This window comes from Arachis stenosperma, chromosome 9, assembly GCF_014773155.1.
Source record: "Arachis stenosperma cultivar V10309 chromosome 9, arast.V10309.gnm1.PFL2, whole genome shotgun sequence".
NCBI classification, from domain to species: domain Eukaryota; kingdom Viridiplantae; phylum Streptophyta; class Magnoliopsida; order Fabales; family Fabaceae; genus Arachis; species Arachis stenosperma.
Genome location: NC_080385.1, coordinates 62,310,681 through 62,318,782, shown reverse-complemented (window position 1 = coordinate 62,318,782; position 8,102 = coordinate 62,310,681). Strand labels below are relative to the sequence as shown.

General features: G+C 34.1%; 1 non-coding gene across 1 annotated transcript; it reads left to right on the top strand.

The window, feature by feature from the left end:
- Window positions 1–7,994: 7,994 nt before the first annotated feature.
- Window positions 7,995–8,102, top strand: LOC130953116 (small nucleolar RNA R71). Its single transcript, XR_009075289.1, has one exon. It is a non-coding gene; the product is annotated as a small nucleolar RNA R71 (small nucleolar RNA).

Genomic DNA, 8,102 nt, shown 5'->3' with positions numbered 1-8,102 from the left:
ATATAATTATACTAATTTAGGAACATATGTTCATTATAATTATATCAAATTAATATTTAATGCACTATTAAACTACTTATCAATTATCAATTAAAAATACTTTTAATCATTTTAATAATAATAATAATAATAATAATAATAATAATAATAATAATAATAATAATAATAATAATAATGATGATGATGATGATATGATAATGACACCAGTCGTGGTAATCATAATAAGAATATTTGATTCTAATCATGTAATCATAAAATGATCAAATCTTATGATATTAATAACGCGCATTGATTTTAAATATTTTTAGTTATTTTAATTATATTAATTTTAAAAATATTGATATAATTCTAACTCTTATTCATTATTCAATAATAATAATAATAATAATAATAATAATAATAATAATAAATTGTAATAATAAAATTGAAATTCTCACATGGCTAAAGTAACAACTTAAAATTATAATAATTTATCACGGGTAATCGTAAAAATTATAATAGGGTTACGTAAAATTATTTTTGCATTAGCATATAATAATTGTACAAGTTATTTTTTATTACTTTAACCTGTTATAATTCTATTTTCTTATGATATTTATTTCAAACATCTACTTATCTATCTATTTAATATACTAAAATTGGGTTTTTTTTTCCAACTAATGAAAGTGAGGTGTCGATTTCTCATGAATTCATTTTTTTGCCAAAATGAAGAATGCACTATTTTCTCTTATAAGTTTATTTTATAAAAGTATCTTTATTATAATTATACTATAATTAGCATTTAAGTAAAAATACATAATTATACTAATTTAGGAAAATATCTTTATTTTTAGAAAGTAATATTCTCATGTAATGAAAGCACTATTTTCTCTTTTAAAATTATTTTTAGAAAAATGTTTTTATTATAATTATATTACAATTAATATTTAATGAATAATGCATGATTATACTAATTTAAAAATATATATTTATTTTTAAAAAATACTATTCTCATGTAATGAAAGCACTATTCTCTCTTCTAAAATTATTTTTAGAAAAATATCTTTATTATAATTATATTACAATTAGCATTTAATGAATAAGGCATGATTATAAAATAATCTACTTTATATACTAAAATTGTATTTTCCCCCAACTAATGAAAGTAAGGTGTCAATTCCTCATGAATTTATTTTCTTTTCAAAATAAATGCACTATTCTCTATTCTAAATTTATTTAAAAAAATATCTTTATTAGAATTATATTACGATTAGCATTTAATGAATAATGTATAATTATACTAATTTAGAAAAATATCCTAATTATAATTATATAAAAAATTAAACATAAATTTATAATTCTAATTGTCATAAATATGATACTAACGTTCATAGTAGTAAATTGATAGTGCAATAATTAATTTCTATAATTATTTTTGTACTACTAAAGACTATATATAGTGTTTTTTGTGGTTAGTGAGTCTAAATCTAAGAATCAAAGCATTCTCTTTTTTCTAATATGTTATTCTTCTTTGATTGGGCAATTGTTTCTAAGGAGCTTTATAGGCCAAGTTCAAGTCAAATTTCCTCCATGTTTTCTACGTTTGTCTGAAAATATTCGAAGTGGAGCATATAATGAGATTGAATTTTCTCAATTTAGGTTCAGTTTTAAAAAATTCGTGTCAACCTTGAAGATACAATTCAAAGATTGGTACTATATTTAAATTTTTTTCTCTGAAACTTTTTGTATTAAAAATAATTTTATAACATACTGTGATGTTTTTCAGAAACTACCGGCCTTCTGGTGCATTAATGCAAGGCCATTGAGGAGAATAAAAGTCAATTTAGTTTGACAATTTTAACAAGAAGATAGTCTAAATTTATACGGATTCTAAGTGTTCGATCTTATGATGTTATTTCGGTTGGTTGTTATGAGAATGACTCTAATCTATACGTATCTAATGTGAATTTTTTAATATGAATTTTTTTTTAAGTTTGTTTTTTTTTTTGGATATATGTATCACCTTTTTTTGTATTTCAAATTAGTAATACAATTATTAAGAGAAATGTAATTCATCAATAGATTAGAATGATTAAAAGTTTAATTATATTGTGTGAACACAAGATTGATTAATTATGATTAAGGTGTGAAAAAGGAAAAAGATCAGAATCACAATACGTAATTTTGCTTTCTTGTTAATATATAAAAAATGCGTGAAAAAATTTTAAAATATCACCATTTAAAAAGAATTGTTAATCACACGTATAAAAAGGGATTGGAGAATATGAATGGATATAAAAAATAAAAAATTATTACTCGATTGTAAAATAAAAAATAATCATATATATATATATATATATAAACAAATATTTAGAATTATTTATCAAAATTGTTATATATGTATAGATAAATAAAAAAAAATTATTATAATTTATTAAAATTACACATATGATGAAATTAATAATAAAAAATCAAAAAAATTATCGAATAATTGTAGGCTCAAAAAAATTATGATCAGAAAATAATTAATATATGCGATTTAAATATATTTATATATATATATATATATATATATATATATATATATAAAGAAGTATTTAGAATTACATAAAAAAATAAATATAACCTAAAAATAAAAAATTATTAACTAAACAATTGATATATATACATATAAATAAATACAGAAATTAGTATGATTTATGAATATTATTATGCGTATGATGGTATTAATGATGTAACACCCTACCACACTAAGCTTTACGCTTAAGTCGTAAAGCAGAGGTGGTGTGGTATTACGACCTTGGTGCACGAAATTGTGATCACTACAATTTCGCACAACTAACCAGCAAGTGCACTGGGTCGTCCAAGTAATACCTTACGTGAGTAAGGGTCGATCCCACGGAGATTGGTGGTATGAAGCAAGCTATGGTCATCTTGTAAATCTCAGTCAGGCAGACTCAAATGGGTATAGTGATAAACGAAAATACATAAAGATAAAGATAGAGATACTTATGTATATCATTGGTGTAAGAGCTTCAGACAAGTGTATGAAGATGCCTTCCCTTCCGTCTCTCTGCTTTCCTACTGCCTTCATCCAATCCTTCTTACTCCTTTCCATGGCAAGCTCGTGTAGGGTTTCACTGTTGTCAGCAGCTACCTCCCATCCGCGCAGTGAAAGCTAATGCACACACTCTGTCACAGTGCTGCCAATCACCGGTTTGGTTCCCTCCCCTACCGGAATAGAATAACTCTTTTGCGTCTGTCACTAACGCCCAGTAGGTTACAGGTTTGAAGCACGTCACAGTCATTCAATCATTGAATCCTACTCAGAATACCACAGACAAGGTTTAGACCTTCCGGATTCTCTTGAATGCCGCCATCAGGTCCTGCCTATACCACGAAGATTCCGATTAAAGAATCCAAGAGATATTCACTAAGCCTCAGATGCTTGTAGAACAAGAATGGTTGTCAGCCACCTTGTTCATGGGTGAGAATGGTGATGGGCATCAATCATCACCTTCATCATGTTGAAGAACAAGTGATATCTTGGTAAAAGAACAAGCGGAATTGAATGGAAGAACAATAGTAATTGCATTAATACTCGAGGTACAGCAGAGCTCCACACCCTTAATCTATGGTGTGTAGAAACTCCACCGTTGAAAATACATAAGAACAGTGTGATCATTGGTTTCGGCCCCAAAGAGGGAACCAGAAGAACCAAGATGAAAATACAATAGTAAAAGGTCCTACTTATAGAAAACTAGTAGCCTAGGGTGTACAGAAGTGAGTAAATGACATAAAAATCCACTTCCGGGCCCACTTGGTGTGTGCTTGGGCTGAGCAATGAAGTAATTTTCGTGTAGAGACTCTTCTTGGCGTTTAACTCTCGTTTTAGTGCCAGTTTAGGCGTTTAACTCCCATTCTTATGCCAGTTTGGGCGTTTAACGCTGGGAATTCTGAGGGTGACTTTGAACGCCGGTTTGGGCCATCAAATCTTGGGCAAAGTATGGACTATTATATATTGCTGGAAAGCCCAGGATGTCTACTTTCCAACGCCGTTGAGAGCGCGCCAATTGGGCTTCTGTAGCTCCAGAAAATTCACTTCGAGTGCAGGGAGGTCAGAATCCAACAGCATCTGCAGTCCTTTTCAGTCTCTGAATCAGATTTTTGCTCAGGTCCCTCAATTTCAGCCAGAAAATACCTGAAATCACAGAAAAACACACAAACTCATAGTAAAGTCCAGAAAAGTGAATTTTAACTAAAAACTAATAAAAATATAATAAAAACTCAACTAAAACTAGCAAAAACATACTAAAAACAATGCCAAAAAGCATACAAATTATCCGCTCATCACAACACCAAACTTAAATTGTTGCTTGTCCTCAAGCAACTGAAAATCAAATAAGATAAAAAGAAGAGAATATACTATAGACTCCAAATTATCAATGAAACATAGCTCCAAATTAGATGAGCGGGACTAGTAGCTTTTTGCCTCCAAACAGTTTTGGCATCTCACTTTATCCTCTGAGGTTCAGAATGATTGGCTTCTTTAGGAACTCAGAATCCAGATAGTGTTATTGATTCTCCTAGTTAAGTATGATGATTCTTGAACACAGCTACTTATTGAGTCTTGGCCGTGGCCCAAAGCACTCTGTCTTCCAGTATTACCACCGGATACATACATGCCACAGACACATAATTGGGTGAACCTTTTCAGATTGTGACTCAGCTTTGCTAGAGTCCCCAATTAGAGGTGTCCAGGGTTCTTAAGCACACTCTTATTGCCTTGGATCACAACTTTATTTCTTTCTTTTTCTTCTTTTTTCTTTCTTTTTCTTTTTCGTTTTTTTTTTTTTTGTATTCACTGCTTTTTCTTGCTTCAAGAATCATTTTTATGATTTTTCAGATCCTCAGTAACATGTCTCCTTTTTCATCATTCTTTCAAGAGCCAACAATTTTAACATTCATGAACAACAAATTCAAAAGACATATGCACTGTTCAAGCATACATTCAGAAAACAAAAAGTATTGTCACCACATCAAACTAATTAAGCTAGTTTTAAAGATGAATTTGAAATCCTGTACTTCTTGTTCTTTTGTGATAAAAACAGTTTTCATTTAAGAAAGGTGATGGATTCATATTGATAGCTTTAAGGCATAGACACTAAGACACTAATGATCATAAGACACAAACATAGATAAACATAAAGCATAATTTTCAAAAACAGAAAAGCAAAGAACAAGGAGATTAAAGAACGGGTCCACCTTAGTGATGGCGGCTTGTTCTTCCTCTTTGAAGATCCTATGGAGTGCTTGAGCTCCTCAATGTCTCTTCCTTGTCTTTGTTGCTCATCTCTCATGATTCTTTGATCTTCTCTAATTTCATGGAGGAGGATGGCATGTTCTTGGTGCTCCACCCTTAGTTGTCCCATGTTGGAACTCAATTCTCCTAGGGAGGTGTTTAGTTGCTCCCAATAGTCTTGTAGAGGAAAGTGCATCCCTTGAGGTATCTCAGGGATCTCATGATGAGAGGGTCTCTTGTTTGCTCCATCTTCTTCTTAGTGATGGGCTTGAGGTCATGCCTTCTCAGTTGAACCGGCTTTGGATGCCATAAATGGTTATGGAAAAACAAAAGCAATGCTTTTACCACACCAAACTTAAAAGGTTTGCTCGTCCTCGAGCAAAAGAAGAGGGAAGAGAGTAGAAGAAGAAGAAATGGAGGAGAGGGAGATGGCTTTGTGTTCGGCCATGTATGGGGAGAAGTGGTGGTTTATGAAGGATGGATGTGAGTGGTGAAGAGAAAGAGATGTTGAGGTGATTGGTGAATGGGTGAAGAAGAAGAGAGAGTGGTAGGGTTGTTTGGGGATCCTGTGGGGTCCACAGATCTTGTGGTGTCAAGGAAAAGTCATCCCTGCATCAATTGGCATCAAAATCACGTTTTGACCCATTTCTGGCGTTAAACGCCGGGCTGATGCCCATTCCTGGCGTTTAACGCCAGGTTCTAGCCCTTTTCTGGCGTTTAACGCCAGTATGGTGCCCCTTTCTGGCGTTAAACGCCCAGAATGGTGCCAGACTGGGCGTTAAACGCCCAACTGCTAGGCTTACTGGCGTTTAAACGCCAGCAGCTTCTTCCTCCAGGGTGTGCTGTTTTTCTTCCTATTTTTCATTCTGTTTTTGCTTTTCAATGGATTTTGTGACTTCTCATGATCATCAACCTACAAAATAAAGTAAAATAACAAAAGAAAATAATTAATTAAAACATTGGGTTGCCTCCCAACAAGCGCTTCTTTACTGTCATTAGCTTGACAGAGGACTCCCATGGAGCCTCAGAAATACTCAAAACCGTGTTGGACCCTCCCAACACCAAACTTAGAGTTTGAATGTGAGGGTTCAACACCAAACTTAGAGTTTGGTTGTGGCCTCCCAACACCAAACTTAGAGTTTGACTGTGGGGGCTCTGTTTGGCTCTGTTTTGAGAGAAGCTCTTCATGCTTCCTCTCCATGATGATAGAGGGATATCCTTGGGCCTTAAACACCAAGGATTCTTCATTCACTTGAATGATCAACTCTCCTTTATCAACATCAATCACAGTCTTTGCTGTGGCTAGGAAGGGTCTGCCAAGGATGATGGATTCATCCATGCACTTCCCAGTCTCTAGGACTATGAAATCAGTAGGAATGTAATGGTCTTCAACCTTAACCAGAACATCCTCTACAAGTCCATAGGCTTGTTTTCTTGAATTGTCTGCCATCTCTAGTGAGATTTTTGCAGCTTGCACCTCAAAGATCCCTAATTTCTCCATTACAGAGAGGGGCATGAGGTTCACACTTGACCCTAAGTCACACAAGGCCTTCTTGAAGGTCATGGTGCCTATGGTACAAGGTATAGAAAACTTCCCAGGATCCTGCCTCTTTTGAGGCAATTGTTGCCTAGACAAGTTATCCAGTTCTTTGGTGAGCAAAGGGGGTTCATCCTCCCAAGTCTCATTTCCAAATAACTTGTCATTTAGCTTCATGATTGCTCCAAGGTATTTAGCAACTTGCTCCTCAGTGACATACTCATCCTCTTCAGAGGAAGAATACTCATCAGAGCTCATGAAAGGCAGTAGTAAGTCCAAGGGAATCTCTATGGTCTCAGTATGAGCCTCAGATTCCCAAGGTTCCTCATTAGGGAACTCATTGGAGGCCAGTGGACGTCCAGTGAGGCCTTCCTCAGTGGCGTTCACTGCCTCTTCTTCCTCCCAGAATTCGGCCATATTTATGGCTTTGCACTCTCCTTTTGGATTTTCTTCAGTGTTACTTGGGAGAGTGCTTGGGGGAAGTTCAGTAATTTTCTTGCTCAGCTGACCCACCTGTCCTTCCAAATTCCTAATGGAGGATCTAGTTTCAGTCATGAAACTTTGAGTGGTTTTGATTAGATCAGAGACCATGGTTGCCAAGTCAGAGGTATTCTGCTTAGAGCTCTCTGTCTGTTGCTGAGAAGATGATGGAAAAGGCTTGCTATTGCTAAACCTGTTTCTTCCACCATTATTATTATTGAAACCTTGTTGAGGTCTCTCTTGATTCTTCCATGAGAGATTTGGGTGATTTCTCCATGAAGAATTATAGGTGTTATCATAGGGTTCTCCTAGGTAATTCACCTCTTCCATTGAAGGGTTCTCAGGATCATAAGCTTCTTCCTCAGATGAAGCATCCTTAGTACTGCTTGGTGCATTTTGCATTCCAGACAGACTTTGAGAAATCAAATTGACTTGTTGAGTCAATATTTTATTCTGAGCCAAAATGGCATTCAGAGTGTCAATCTCAAGAACTCCTTTCTTCTGACTAGTCTCATTGTTCACAGGATTCCTTTCAGAAGTGTACATGAATTGGTTATTTGCAACCATTTCAATCAATTCTTGAGCTTCTGCAGGCGTCTTCTTCAGATGAAGAGATCCTCCAGCAGAGCTATCCAAGGACATCTTAGATAGTTCAGAGAGACCATCATAGAAAATACCTATGATGCTCCATTCAGAAAGCATGTCTGAGGGACATCTTCTGATTAATTGTTTGTATCTTTCCCAAGCTTCATAGAGGGATTCTCCATCCTTCTGTCTGAAGGTTTGGACTTCCACTCTAAGCTT